Source organism: Camponotus floridanus, unplaced genomic scaffold, assembly GCF_003227725.1.
Source record: "Camponotus floridanus strain SB8 unplaced genomic scaffold, Cflo_v7.5 scaffold120, whole genome shotgun sequence".
Taxonomy (NCBI): Eukaryota; Metazoa; Arthropoda; class Insecta; order Hymenoptera; family Formicidae; genus Camponotus; species Camponotus floridanus.
In genome coordinates, this window is record NW_020229238.1 from 517,274 (window position 1) to 533,539 (window position 16,266).

Consider the following 16,266-nt stretch of genomic DNA (forward strand, 5'->3'; position numbering starts at 1 on the left):
TAGAAGAAATCCCATTGGCATTATGGCAGACAATAATTGTTCGTATAAATCGTTTCTATTTTTTGTTAAAATTCCGTAACCTATGATCATCAAACAATTTTCATTTTTTGTTAGTTTTTCAAATTCCATCGTAGAAATATCGTAGGGCAAAGAATATATCTTTGAATCGTTCGTTGATCGTTACTATTTTGATATTGAAACAAATATGCGGTCGTCTAAAATTTTATAAACATGTAAAGAATTTAAATTCTCCGGCTTCGCTTGATCGCTATTTTCGATAAATTTAAAAATTTTCACGTTTATCATGTTGTAGCACTCAGGCTTGCGACCTGAAACGAGATCCATAATTGTTTCATTTTACATAGATTATCGACTTTCACACGAAGCAAGATTCGTTTCTATTTCAAAGTATAGTCCTAGATCCAAAATATTTTTGAATTCTAATATTTCTTTCTAAATGGAAATTTTAAATATTATTCATTTAAGAAGAGATAATTAAAATTAAAATATAAAAAATAAAAGTTTCTATACATTCGATCTTATAGCATTCGACTTTATTTAGTACTATATGCTTTTAAAAGTTCATCGAATTGTGAAAGTGAGTCGCATATGGAAATCCTATCAAAAGATTTTAAGATGGGATTCTGTGAGCAATCCAGTATCAGTCTGCTCTTAATTGTGGATGTGTATGTGCGCAATAATGTCATGGGTGCAATCGTACTTTCGTTTCTTTATTCTTTTCGTGTATGCAATAATGCATGTATGCATGTAGGCAATCGGAAATGTAGGTAACTGAAGCTCTCACTATTTAATTTACAAACGGAAATTCTATTTCATGTTTTATAATGAGATTCTATGTTATGTTTCATAACGAGAGGATGTTTTTAACGAAGAATAAATTCCAGCCGGCCTTCAACCGTGGAAATGAAGTAGAGTAGAAACTAAATACCAATCATTGTATACAATTTACAAGTTAAATGAATAAATATAAATTAATTTTAATGAAAATGTCCGTATAGCATTATTAATGGTCAAATACACGACAGATCTGATATGTATTTATGTCAGAAACTTAAATATTTTAAGTAACCAATAGATTTAATAAATTACAGAAAATTAACTTAGCTATGATATCTCTAAATTGCAATCTTTCGAGCATATATTTTAGCAATACATTAATTAAAATAGCAAAAATAAAAATAATAATGAGATGAAAATCAAACAAATCAACAAATTTAGAATACATTTTTTATTGTTTGACAGTAGAAATTATGATTTCTTAATTATATTATGTTTATTAACTTTCTCAGCAAAATACAAGCTTAATGCAGTATCAATATACTGCAATTTTTGCTCAAATTTGCTGCTACTTTATTGTTAAACTGTTAATAATTTATTTATTAGATACAAATCTTTTCGTAATTTATTTTTTTCAAATGAATCTTTTCACTTATTCATATTTTGTTTTAAAAAACTTTTATCTTTTTATATATCTAGACTATAAAATTATTTTAATTGTACAAGTTACCTTTTTGGATCATAAAAATTAAATCGACTGGATTTTGCTTCGACAGAATTGTAGAACGTATAAAATTGACATTTTCAAATACAATTGGAACATCGAGATAATTTTGCTTTTTTAACCAGCCGATTACTACTGCCACATCAGGAAAAGATATCCTGCAGCCGGAAAGAAATTTCTTCCATTAACGACATGCCCGGTCATATATGTAAAATCTTCCTTGAGTAAATTAATGGTAACAATTGCTTCCCCAATGTCAAGTTTTCTTTGTCCGAAATAATAGTATACATACCAATCTTCGGAATGATCCCATCTATAAAACGTGTTATTAATTTGAAAATATATAAAACATTAGCCTTATTAGCGTTTAACATCATTAAAAATAATGCAAATTTAATTTTCCGTTTATTTTTAATTCTGCTATTTTTTTGTAATAAACATAACGTTGAAGAATCTTATGTTAAATTAAGCAAAATTTATCTTATAAGATGAGAAATCATAGGTGTATTACAACTCACAGGAAACTTAACTTTCGGATATAAATTTCCGGCTGTAATCCTGCATTATAAAGTTTTCCAATTCCGTGTAAGAATATCTCAACGTTTGGATTGGGAGAGAATTTGTATAACGCGACATTTGTCACAGTTGTATTTAACGAATCATTAAGAATGTATTGTAGAATGTCCTGCGGCGTTATCTCAATCGTCACCGCGTCGTTTGGAATATAACGCATAGCTTCCGAAAACACTAATAGTCTATTTGTATAATATTTTGCTAGATACGAGATATTTGGAAATGTGCTGAACCATTCATAGGATTTGTTCAACATGTTCAATCACTTTGAGCTCGGAGAGGCTTTCTGTGGCAATATCTGATTCAGGTATTCCAAAAGTTTAATTCTCACAGGCTCAATGTAACGACTATGAAAAGGTATATGCCCAGAGGAAATTTCTTTTACAGAGATGTTGTCATTCTAAACAGAAATAAATTTTTTTAAATAAATTTATTTATTTCAACGTAATTATAAGCATAGATATGTTATTTGAACTTTTTATGTGTTTCCAAACCTGTAGCTTAGCGAGGAATGCTCTCACAGAGCTTGTTGGTCCACTGACAATATAATATATGCGAACTATTGTAACAAGCCACATCGATATCCAATGGACACATATTCTTGACAGTTTTATAATCTAAATTAATTTCAGCCATTAAGCCGTCTATTATTTTTGACTCAAGAAATGTTAAACCGACATAATAAGCCAACATGATTCTTCAGCCGTCAAGCATCCATCAACCATATCCACAAACCAATTCGCCAATAGAATGACCCATTATAACATCAGGAATGATATCAATACTTATTAGGAGATCAATTATTCCGATCTGTAATATACGTAATTTTTTTTATATATTTTAACACTTTCTATTTTTCTTTCAAATAAAATAATATTTTAAAATATTACTATAAATTTAACTTTCTGCATACAATTATGTAACATATAAAAGGCTCTTTTCAATTTCCATTCTTTTACAAGAATTTTGAGTTTTTTATGAAATGCTGATTTTTTTAAAGATATGGCGTTTTATATATAGATATATAAATATATAGATGATATATTTTTGTTCATACCTGTAATCCAATAAGGCTTACAAATAAGTTGAGCACATTATCGAGAATATATTTGTTTTTATCTATTAGAATATCTGTGACAGATATACCAAAAGGTTTCTGTTGGAGATAAGATCATCGAGCGCATTGTTATATGTTATTGTCTTAATAATATAGCTTATATCCGAATGATGGCGCGGAAGATATGCACGTTTATCTTTTCTAATGTCCATCTAGTATCTTTTATGTTACTGTTCTTCTCTGTGCTTTTCCCTCGCTATTCCGCGCGACATGTGTATGTTCAAATCTTTCTCTTAATAAAGTTATTATATTAAACGTGATCATTAATGGGCTTCAATTAAACTTGTGTTCTCGAATTTCCACGTCAAACCTCGCAATTCCCATCAGGTTATGGACCCAGGATACGTATCGGATCTGTGTATCGTGTGAAAGAAAAGTTATCGTCTCAAAAATCAAGATGTCCGCAGCACATGGGATCCAGACCATTGAAAAATTAACCGAAGAAAATTACGAATCATGGAAGATTCAAATGAGAAGTGTGCTGGTATGTAATGACATGTGGGACTACGTAAATGGTACTGTACCGAGAACCGCTGAAAATACAGCGATGTGGACAGTAAAAGATCAGAAAGCCCTGGCATTAATAGTATTAAGCGTGTCGCGTGGGCAATTAAATCATGTAAAAAGAGCCGAAACATCGGAAGCTGCGTGGAACGAACTCAAGCGTGTTCACGAATCGAAAGGACCGGTAAGAAAAGCCACGCTTTATAAACAATTATATCGTATGAGAAAAGAATCAGAAATCTCTATGAACGCGTACATAAATGATTTTACTAATAAAGCCGAACAATTAACCGAAGCAGGAATCAAGATACCGGACGATCTCCTGTCGATAATGTTGCTATCTTCACTACCTGATGATTTCGAAAATTTTAGTATAGCCATAGAATCTCGCGACGAAATTCCAAATATCGACAGTCTAAAAGTAAAATTACTAGAAGAAGAGGCGCGCCAAAACGACCGTGCGGGAAGGAACGATCCGGAAAAAGGACAGAATAGTGACGCGTTAATTTCTCGTGCACATGGTCGCGACAAACAAAAACGCTCAAATTTAACGGATAAATATGCAAAACAAAATTTAAAGAAATTTACTGGAAAGTGTTTTAACTGCAGCAAGATCGGACATAAAAGTGCTGACTGTCGAATAAAAATAAAACGAGGCGAAACAAACAATAAAAATGATGTGATGACCGCCATAGTTTGTAATACCAAAGTGGAAAAATCAAGTGACTGGTTTCTAGATAGCGGAGCGACGCGACATATGTGTAATGACGACCAAAGATTTACGGTGTTAAATGATACAGATCGCTCTAAAGTGTTTACGGCCGCAGAACATTGCGTTGACTCGTCGAGTGCCGGTGAAATTAGTCTGGTGGTAAAAAATCGCGGTTCGAAAAATACGATAAAATTAAAAGACACAATGTATGTTCCAGCGCTACGAAATAATCTGGTGTCAGTCTCAACAATCACAGATAATGGATATACGGTGGTGTTTGATAAATATCGTGCAAGGATAAAACGCATGGATGGATTTACAGCTTTAACAGCAACGAAGAAAAATCAACTCTACGTGGTAGACGAAACAAACAACAGTGCGATGGCTACTCATGATGTGAATGATGATAAAATGACTCGATGGCATCAGAGGTATGGACATTTGAACATTTCAGATCTGAAAAATCTAAAAATGAAAGAGTTAGTTAAAGGTATTGATTTTACAACAAAAACGGATAAATTTCAATGTGAGATTTGCGATCAAAGTAAAATACATATTCAACCATTTAAACCATCAAAGAACAGAGAAAACGGAATACTAGATTTGATACACTCTGATATTTGCGGTCCAATGAATGTTGAATCATTGGGAGGATCAAGGTATTTCGTTACATTTATAGATGACTTCTCAAGATACACTGAAATTATTATGCTTCGCAAGCGATCTGATGTTCTGCAAGCTTTCAGAAATTATAAAAGAAGAATGGAAAATCAAACAGGACGACGCATTAAGAAATTACGCACGGACAACGGAAGAGAATATTTGTCCAATGACTTCAAAAAATTTTTAGAAGATGAAGGCATCGCTCGACAACTATCTGTGGAATATACACCACAACAGAATGGTGTTGCAGAACGGGCGAACAGAACGATTGTTGAAATGGCGAGATGCATGTTACAACAATCAGGATTACCACAATCTTTATGGGCTGAAGCGGTGAGTACAGCAACGTTTATAAGAAATAGATGTCCGACAAAATGTCTCAACGACAAAACACCGTTTGAAGCATGGACAGACAATAAACCTTATGTGGGTTTCTTTCGCATTTTTGGAAGCAAGGTAATTGCGTTAAATAAAGGCCCTAAACGTGGAAAGTTTCTTCGAAAGGGAGATGAATATATTTTAGTAGGATATTCAGAAGAAAGCAAAGCGTACAGATTATGGAAACCTGGAACGAGAACGGTAATAAAATCGCGTGACGTTAAATTTTATGAAAAAATTCATTCACACAACGATAAATGGGATGCTTCAATTAAAGCACCAAACAATTCAATTAACTCAAATGAAAAAGGAGCATCAAAAATTAAATTACCATTGTTAAAGGATATTCACTCAGAAGATGAAGAAATAACAAACGATTACAATCAACAACTTGAAGATGGTAACGCACAGGAAGAAATCGACGATTCGCTTGACGACAATGAAGACAACGAAGAAAATGTAAGTAATTTACAACGTGGTCGTGGACGTCCTAAATTATTGAAAACAGGTCAGCCAGGAAGACCTAAGAAAATTTATCAACGCAAGGATACAAATCATGATCCTTTGAATGTAATTGAAGCTATAAATCGAGATGATCGATCAGATTGACTAGCAGCTATGAACAAAGAAATTAAAATTTTACGAGAAAACAATACTTGGACGTTGGTACCAAGACCTGAAGGAAAGAAAATACTTACAACCAGATGGGTTTTTAAAATAAAACGACATCAAAATGGAGAAATTGAAAAGTACAAAGCGAGATTAGTAGCTCGGGGTCACACGCAACAAAAAGGGATAGACTATGAAGAAGTCTTTGCACCAGTAGCACGTTATGAATCGATTAGAGCATTATTGGCTGCCTCAGTAAATGAAGAAATGTATGTTGACCAAATGGATGTAATCTCTGCTTATGTACAAGGAGAACTCTCGGATGAAATCTACATGGAACAGCCAGAAATGTTTATCGAAGAAAGTCAAGAAGATATGGTATGTAAGCTGAAGAAACCTCTCTATGGATTGAAACAATCGGGACGAGAATGGTATCGAAAACTAGACAACTTTCTCTTAAGCCACGGAGGCAGAAGAACTGAAGCGGATCCATGTATTTACACATTTAATGAAAACAAATCTCGAGTGATCCTTATAGTATACGTTGACGACCTAATTCTAGCCTCTAAAGAATACAACGAACTCATAAAAATCAAGAAAAATTTACAATCCACTTTCAAGATGGTCGATCTTGGACCAATTAATCATATCCTAGGTATGGATATCAAACGAGAAGGTTTAACCGGTAAACTTCGTTTATCTCAAGAAAAATATGCAAAAAGTTTAATAGAGAAATTCTACTTAAACGACGCAAAAAGTGTAACGACTCCACTGGAAGCAAACATAAAAATCTCAAGAGATCCTCAAGAGGTCCTCATAATGATGAAGAACGTTTAGAGATGCAAAAGAAACCATATCGTGAACTCATCGGTGGATTAATCTATCTAGCAAATGCAACACGTCCAGATATTGCGTATGCTGCTAACGCATTAAGTCGATTTTGTACAGATCCCGGTACATCACATTGGTCCCTCGCAAAAAGAGTATTAAGATACAATACTTGAAAGATACGTCACATTATGGAATTACTTACATGAAGAGTGAGGACAAACTTCAAGCATTTACTGATTCCGATTGGGCAGGAGATATCGATGACAGAAAATCGTGTACAGGAAACGTGATTATGCTAGCAGGTGGACCTATAAGTTGGCGATCCAAAAAGCAAGCGTCAGTAGCGTTATCTACCATGGAAGCCGAGTACGCAGCATTGGCCGAAGTTTCCAAAGAAGTAGTATATTTAAAAAGACTATTGAACTATATCGGTTTTGAAAAGTATGTAGAATCTCCTATACACATATATTGCGATAATCAAAGTGCGATTGAATTATCGAAGAACGCGGTTTTACACAAAAGAAGTAAACATATAGACATAAGCTTTCACTTCACTAGAGAATTAGTAGAAAAGAAAGAAGTTAAAGTAACGTATTTAAGAACAGATCAAATGTTAGCTGATATCTTAACAAAACCTTTACCAAAAATTAAACACCAAAGATGTGTAACAATGTTGAACTTAGGATAATGTAGAAACTAAAAATTTCACATTTGTGTTTAATGCATGATTTATTTTTTTACTTAAATGCACTCCATGATAGGAGGGGTGTTGGAGATAAGATCATCGAGCGCATTGTTATATGTTATTGTCTTAATAATATAGCTTATATCCGAATGATGGCGCGGAAGATATGCACGTTTATCTTTTCTAATGTCCATCTAGTATCTTTTATGTTACTGTTCTTCTCTGTGCTTTTCCCTCGCTATTCCGCGCGACATGTGTATGTTCAAATCTTTCTCTTAATAAAGTTATTATATTAAACGTGATCATTAATGGGCTTCAATTAAACTTGTGTTCTCGAATTTCCACGTCAAACCTCGCAATTCCCATCAGTTTCAATACAGTATCGCATTTTTGGATTGCTTTAGCGAATACTGGAAATTCCATTAAAGCTCGACCTACGAGCTCGTATATATATGTATCAATATTTAAAAGGATATAATTATATTATACACAACGTTGTCAATAAATTATTTTAAATAAAGTAATATTTTTATATATAATTAATCTAAACATGCATAAATAAAATCGCTAGAAATCGCTTATCTTTATTTTGCACATGTTTTCTATAATATTATTATTATATTTTAGTTTATAATTTGTATTAAAGGATAGAGTTTTTACATTTATGTAATTTAAATAATTATTTAATAAAAATTTACAAACTAAAAATATTATAATTGTTAATTTTATTATATATGAGAATGTATATGTATAATTTAAAAATAGTTAAACGTTAATTGCCAATAATTATTATATTAATAATAATTATATAACAACAATTATTATTAATATAATAATTATTGGCAATGAACGTTTAATTATTAATAATAATTATTATTATATTAATAATAATTATTATATTGTTACGTTTCCGAGTCATTATGGCCCTGCCATCGTCCGAATCCCGTAGTCAAAAAGTTTAAATCAATGATGGTCAGCGGAGTCGGAAGATAGATGTCAAGCTATCCGGACGAGTCATTATTAAGCCGTTGTGTTATTAATCTGTTGTTTGTGTGTGTTCTATGTTTCACATTAAAGTTCTTATGTTCTTTAAAAGTGTCTTGTTATTATTCGCAGTCCGCGAATACCGGACTATATATATATGTTAAAACACTGATTGTGAGATCCAATTCCGGAAAATATGAAGCAAATAAGTCTTTTCATATATTGCATTTCCTTTCAATTATTGCATTATCAGTTATTTTGGATCCTGCAATTATGTATTCTCTGTAGGGATGATCTTTTATATTGTCGCTATGAATACGATGCAGGAGAGATATGTATTCTACATCTATTGATCGATTCTGTATCTATAAAGATATATTTGTTATTATAATTGTAAAAGTATAATTGTTTTATAACATTTTAATATAGATTATTTTTCTTTCAAGTTATTATCACTATAGTAACTTAGTTAAGTAAATGTTTTATAAATTTGATTTTGAAAACTCTGAGTACCTTTAAAATATTTTATAATTTATTTCATTGCTATGTTGAATATTGTGTAGTTACTTTATCCAAATAGATATATTAAAAGAGGAGGGCTTCAATAGGGGACTCCCCCTATTAAAAGACGCGTTTCGAGAACAATCGATTTTAATATGTCTTAGACCTGTTCATAGAATATTCTACTCTTTTTCTTCGTTTTTATTAATTAAAATCAATTTTAATCTATCTCTATAACTTTTATATTTAAATATCAATATTAAAATTAGTGTATTTTAATACGTGATTAATATACTTTAATTAAATATAATTTACTTATTATATTAACAATGATTTTTTTTTAATTCTTTATATAACCAATTTTGTAAATCATTTTTACCTTTTATTTCGTATTAATATATTTTTTATTTTTTGCGTTATATTTAATAGTAATACATACTTACGTCATCTAATATGATTTTAACTGCTTCTTTGGTACGCCCAGATGTAACTACACGCTTAGGTAAATTATTATTTGTTTCATTGACTTTAATTTTCGAATTTGATTTCAATAACAAATGGTTATTAGCACCACCAAATCCGAAGGAATTAATATCGACGTAGCCACCCTTCCATTCTGTCGACTCAGTGATTATTCTTACTCTTCTTTCAATAATAGCAGTCATAGTCTTTCGTGGATGTTTTAAATGTATAGTAGGAGGGATTACACCAGTTTCCATCGCTATTAAAACCTTTACAAGAGACATATATATGTTATAATGCAAATAGATAATAATCTTAAAGAAATTATTTAATTAAAAGTGGTTTCCAAAGATAAGAATCAACGAAACAATAGTGACAAGGCAAATAACCATAAGCATTGATGGTCGACGCAAATCTCAAAATATATGTAGGAAAAGAATTTTTATAATTAATGGAGATAATTCTAGGAGAACTTAGGAAAGCAGGCTCAGGAGCCAGAAACGATCAGAGACACGTCAAATTCTAATAAAAACAGCAAATTTATTATACTCTATATCTCGAACTGCAAACTGTATTCCGTCTAATGTCTGATTCTGATTCTGATTCTTCCGGTCCTTCTCGAGGCGTCATATATATACCGCAATTTTGCCGAGTCATAGAGACATCTCGAAGCTTCGATCGCTGGCAAATGTCCTTGTATCAAGCTGCTATCAAAATAAGCTCTTGTTACACGTCAAGCTAACGGTCTTATTAAATAAACACTGATTGTCGACACAACTTTCACCGATTCCACATGTATATAAAAAAATACCTTTAAAAAATCTAACATATATTTTTTGTAGAAATAATGTAAATTTTTACAAAAGAACGGTGATATCACCCTAAAAAAATCTTATAAAGGTAAAAAAGTATGCCAAATACATGAAAAAAATCTTTAATAAAAAATCTAAAAGATAAAAAATAAAAAATCTAAAAGAGTGATAAAAATAAAATATATAAAAACCGATATGAGATACTATTGTTTCTCTCTCTCTCTCTCTTTCTCTCTCTCTCTCTCTCTCTCTCTCTCCCCTCTCTCTCTCTCTCTCTCTTTCTCTCGCTCTTCTTTATACAATAAGTTTACTAAAAATATTAATTTTTTCTATAAATCGATTAGAATATTTTCAAAATTATTTTTCAAAAAATGTGAAGCATAAAATTTGTATAATAATGCATAAAATCTGTTGTAACGGCGTATTCGATAGATCGTGCATGATCGCAGCTATGTAAGGTCATAACTAAAGTCAACATAAGCAACTACATTAAAGCGTTGATGATCTCGTCCGTGGACTTTGTTATCTTCAATTGCTTACACTACTGATGAGTGGAAAAGCGGCCCAACGGCCCTACGACTCTCAAATGATCATATTTAGTTATCTGGATACGTTCCCAGGCATCGTCACGATCCGAGTGCTGGATTGAGACGTCATCGCGACTCAGAACATAACAGGAGGCGTTATCACGAAGAATTCGCTGCGTAACATTTCATAAAAATAAAAAAAGTTCGTATCTAATACATGTATAAATTACAAGAAAAGAAGTGCATAGAAAACCAGAGAATGAGTGCGAAAGCACAAAACCTGATTTAGTCCGTCTGATTTTTAATACAAAATAATAATTTTTAAATTGCTCAAGCTACAAAACAATTTACATCGCATTTAAATATGTACAAATTAAAATTAAAAGATGAAATATAGATATCTACACAGTAAAAAATTTTGTGTTAAATTTAACATATTTCACATGTCCCAATTTATACACTTTAATTTTCATGTTAATGTAATAGAAGGCAAGTATGTAAATAAATAACACAATATGTTTAGAAATTAATTGTAATATGTTTAAAAATTAACACAAAAGTGTAACACTTAAACTTTATCTGGAAATAAAGTTTATGTTAAAATAACATATTTATATTGTTAAATTTAATTAAAAGAAAATCTTATTTTTACATTTTTATGATAAATAACAGAATAGATATGTCGATTTAACATATGCAAATTGTTACAGAGAAAAAAATAACACAACTTATCTGTTCATTTTAACATATAACATATTTCATCAAAAATTTGTGCATTTACATATTAATTGTGTTGTTTTAGCTCTTAGAAACGATGAATATTAACTCAACGCAGAAATGTCAAAATAACGCAACGATAATATGTTACATTAACATAAGAGTATGTTAAAAATTTAACACAAAAATTTTTACACCAGAAAATTTTAACAGAAATACAAAATGTTTTTTACAAATGTGTTGACATGGTAGAGTTATCCAAACTTGTAACCGTTTCATTCGAAGTTTTGAAAAAACACTTGCAATTCTGACAGAACCGCTTTAATAGCAGTCGTAAGATTGTCGTTTTACACACAAATATAATGAATATACCGACATCTTGCATGGTATCCATTACAAAAATACTACGTAAGATGTACAACATTGTAATATCATCAAACAGCCAAAATGTGTACACTGTTGATATAATCCAATCTATGACTGTTATAATAAACAGCATGATAAACAGTCTCAGATACAGACTAAACCTGCAAATGAATATATTTTTTATATTTTCTGAATTTGTTTCATAAAAATAAATATTTCTTTCGAAAAAATTATAATAATTTCACATTATTAATTACATTTAAATAACTATATAATAAATAGGTACTACTAACTGAAATTAAAATTGAAATCAACGATGTGTTTGTACAAGAGAGCTCGTATTTATGAAAATGTATTGTCGCAAATAAAGAAGTCTCAAAATGATTATTTCTCTCTTTCTCTTATATTGGAAATGATCAAAAAAGCAACAGATTTTATTAAAAGCAATACCGTTGACAAGTGAATACAGTGACATATGCCTTAACGTTAAACAAGACTGATTATACATTGATATAAAAATGTTTGTGTACAAACCATCGTTTGTTATCATTATAAAATCTGCTTTCTGAATCTCTCAGATGACGGGCTGTGTCCTTTTCATAACGTACAATTTTCAATGCAGTGTAAATAGATAAGCAAAAGCTACTAATAACGGATACACTATAAGACCCGTAAAAATACAATAGATACGCCACATTCTCTCAAATAAATAATAAACTTCTTTACATCACATGTTGCAAATAAAACAGAAGAACATACGTTTATTTTTAAAATAAATTCTCAACGGTTCATTAATTAGATGTTTTGTAATAGAGTTATGTTAATAGTGACATACACTCACCATGAAACCCAAATGTATCGACACAAAATTCCGGTCGGATTAAGTTTTTCGGCACATTGGGAACGAACTCCATAACAATACAAATGATAATAAAAATAAAAGGACCTCCCAAAGCAAGGATAGAATATATTAATTTTTTTCTCTTTTGTTTTCCTCTCTCGTTTCTTTGTAACGAGCGAAAATCTCTACAAATGCAGAGTTTACTTTATAATTAAATAGTAACAAATAAAACCAATTGTGATGCCTTCCTTCAAATATCTCGAATGTCTGCTTTATATAAATTATAAAAAAATGATTTATGCTATATAGTGCTTCAAAATAATAAATGTTACTATATATTCAAGTATATCGATATTTTATTATCATAAAATTAATTTTGATTTAGCAAAATGTTGAATAAAAAAATTAGGAATCAATTTCTGTTAAAAAGCTTCATTATTTTGTATTATTATAAAAAAAGAGAAAAAATTTTTAATGATATTGGCTTAGGATATATAAAATTAAAAAAACATAAAATTACGAAAAGGTTAGAAATATTATATTATCAATTTTGAAATTATATTATGAATTTTTTTATAATTTAATATAACTTTATTAATAATTTAAAATATTTTATTTTAATAATTATTAATAGCATTAATATAATTTTTCCTTTAACAATTGAATGCGTGCTTATCAAGAGACACGGTAGTGTCTCGCGCCAAGTTCATGCGAAGCATTGCGCGGCACTTCGTGTATCTATACGCGAGTCGGACAGTTGAGAGTAACTATGGACGTAAGAAATACAGGACAGAGTGTATTGCTGCGGGGGTGAAGCTCAAAGAGTGAGGGGAAAGAAATGTCTACTGCAACAGAATATGAGGCATATAAGATGGCGACAAATATTAATTTCACGGAGTGTGATATTTTTGAATTCCTTATTATTCAGAAATGATTCGGAATAACACAGCGATTTCAGATGATAAATGATTTCACGGAATCTCTCATATTTTAGTTGATTTACGTCTGTGCGATGTAAAAATAGACGCTACATTTGAGACATCTAAGATAGCCGCGACAATAAATCCCTTACCCCTTAGGCTTCACTCCCCTCATCTAAAAGAATACTTTATGCTCTGTCCTGTATTTCTTACGTCCATGAAAGTAACTTAGATTATCAGATTTGAATAACGGCTGAACGAATTGAATTCTTACTAGCCTTAATCGATAGAGCGAGTTTGAATTGTATAAAGAAAGTATCTTTATTTTTGCGCTGCGTGATCTATTAACGGAGATATCTTAATGCAAAGTCGAAATATGAAAATTTTCAATTAAGAAACGTCTTTATCATCATGGTCATCAACGCATATGTATACAACACATAGAAAGAAAAAACGTTCTTTTTCTACTCTCGATAGAAGATTGCGCTAGCGACGCTTTTCGATATTAATGACATGTGTCATATGTATCATTAGTGACATGTATCATTAACCGCATTTTAAGTAGTGATACAGTGCAAGTTATAAATAATAAATAATAATAAATAATTAAATTATTAATTAAAAATTGACAAAAGTCAGTACGGTATGATAATTGAAGCAAGGTAAATAAATATATATATCTATTTTACAAGCTAAATATAAATATATATAATATATTAATTATATATATATATATATATATATATATATATATATAAAATGTATATTATACAAACTTATTCTATATATATTTTTATATAATTTGCTTATATATTAAAAGAATATACATACATATATATATATATATATATATATATATTATATATGTATATATAAGAATATATATAAGAGATATTATATTAAAAATAGTATGTATGTATATATATATATATATATATATATATATATACACTGTATATGTATATATATATGTATATATATACATATATACTACTTTTAATATAATATCTCTTAGCAAATTAGACTAAAAGAATTAGAAAAAAGAATTAGAAAAAAGAAGTGATATAATCCCCAAAAACTTACCTTTTTAAAAAAAGGTAAAAAAATGGTGTCAAGTTCATGCACTAATTGTATCCAACTGTCATATTGTCTACAAAAATAGTGATATAAAAAAATTGCGCCAACTAAGAATAAAAATTTGTACAAGATAAATAGAAGTACAAGGAAGAAAACTTGTACAAGTTAAATAGAAATATTTTAATTGAAAACATTGTTATATAAAATAGTTGCTTTAATTTTCAAAAATAATAATATTAAAAAATTAAAAATTTATTTAAAAATTGGAAACTAAAAATTAATATAAAACAAGAAAGTAAAAAAAATTGTAATTAAAAAAACTTGGCGCTGCCAATAAAATTGGCATATATTCCAATTAAATATATATTTAACAGCAAATATAATTGCTGGACATTTATTATTAATTCTCTTAAGATCTTCTGGATCTTCAATTAATAATTTAATTATTATAATTCTTATATTATTTTCACAAATTATACTTTTTATTTTAGAAATTTCTATGAGATTTATTCAAGCTTATATTTTTTCAATTTTATCAACTTTATATAATATGGAAATTTTAAAAAATTGGAACATATTCCAATTATTAATCTAACATTTAAATTTAATGATCTAATTTATTTAATTAATTTATATTGATTTACATTTGAAAATTTAGGCTTTTAAGCTGAACAATATATTAATAAAATTGACAGCGCCAAGTTTTTTTAATTAAATTTTTTTTTTACTTTCTTGTTTTATATTAATTTTTAGTTTCCAATTTTTAAATAAATTTTTAATTTTTTAATATTATTATTTTTGAAATTTAAAGCAACTGTTTTGTATAACAATGTTTTCAATAAAAATATTTCTATTTAACTTGTACAAGTTTTCTTCCTTGTCCTTCTATTTATCTTTTACAAATTTTTATTCTTAGTTGGCGCAATTTTTTTATAACACTATTTTTATAGACAATATGACAGTTGGATACAATTAGTGCATGAACTTGGCACTCTTTTTTTTCCTTTTTTTTAAAAAGATAAGTTTTTGAGGTAAAATTCACATCAATTTTTTGTTATAGAAAAAGCAGATTAGAAATTTCCAATAAAAAAATGTGCATGTTTCTGAAATGCAAACCTGTGTCATATCTGCATTAAAATGATTGTTTCTCAAACCAAATAATTATTTATATACTACCACGACACGACATATTCTTTCCAATGCAAATCATTATTCTTCTTTATATTTATGGAATGTTATAGACATAAACTGAATGTATTATTTATACATATCATATATGAATATTTTATGATATCATGCTTTCGTCATATAAGAAATATCACTATCTTATAAAAATAAGTTTATAGATAAAGTTTGGCATATACAGTGACCGGCAAAAATAAAAAGCCATTTTCCTAGTTATACTGTTTTGCTTAATGAAAGAGTAAAAATATTAAAACAATGAGATTTTCATTGATGAAAGAAG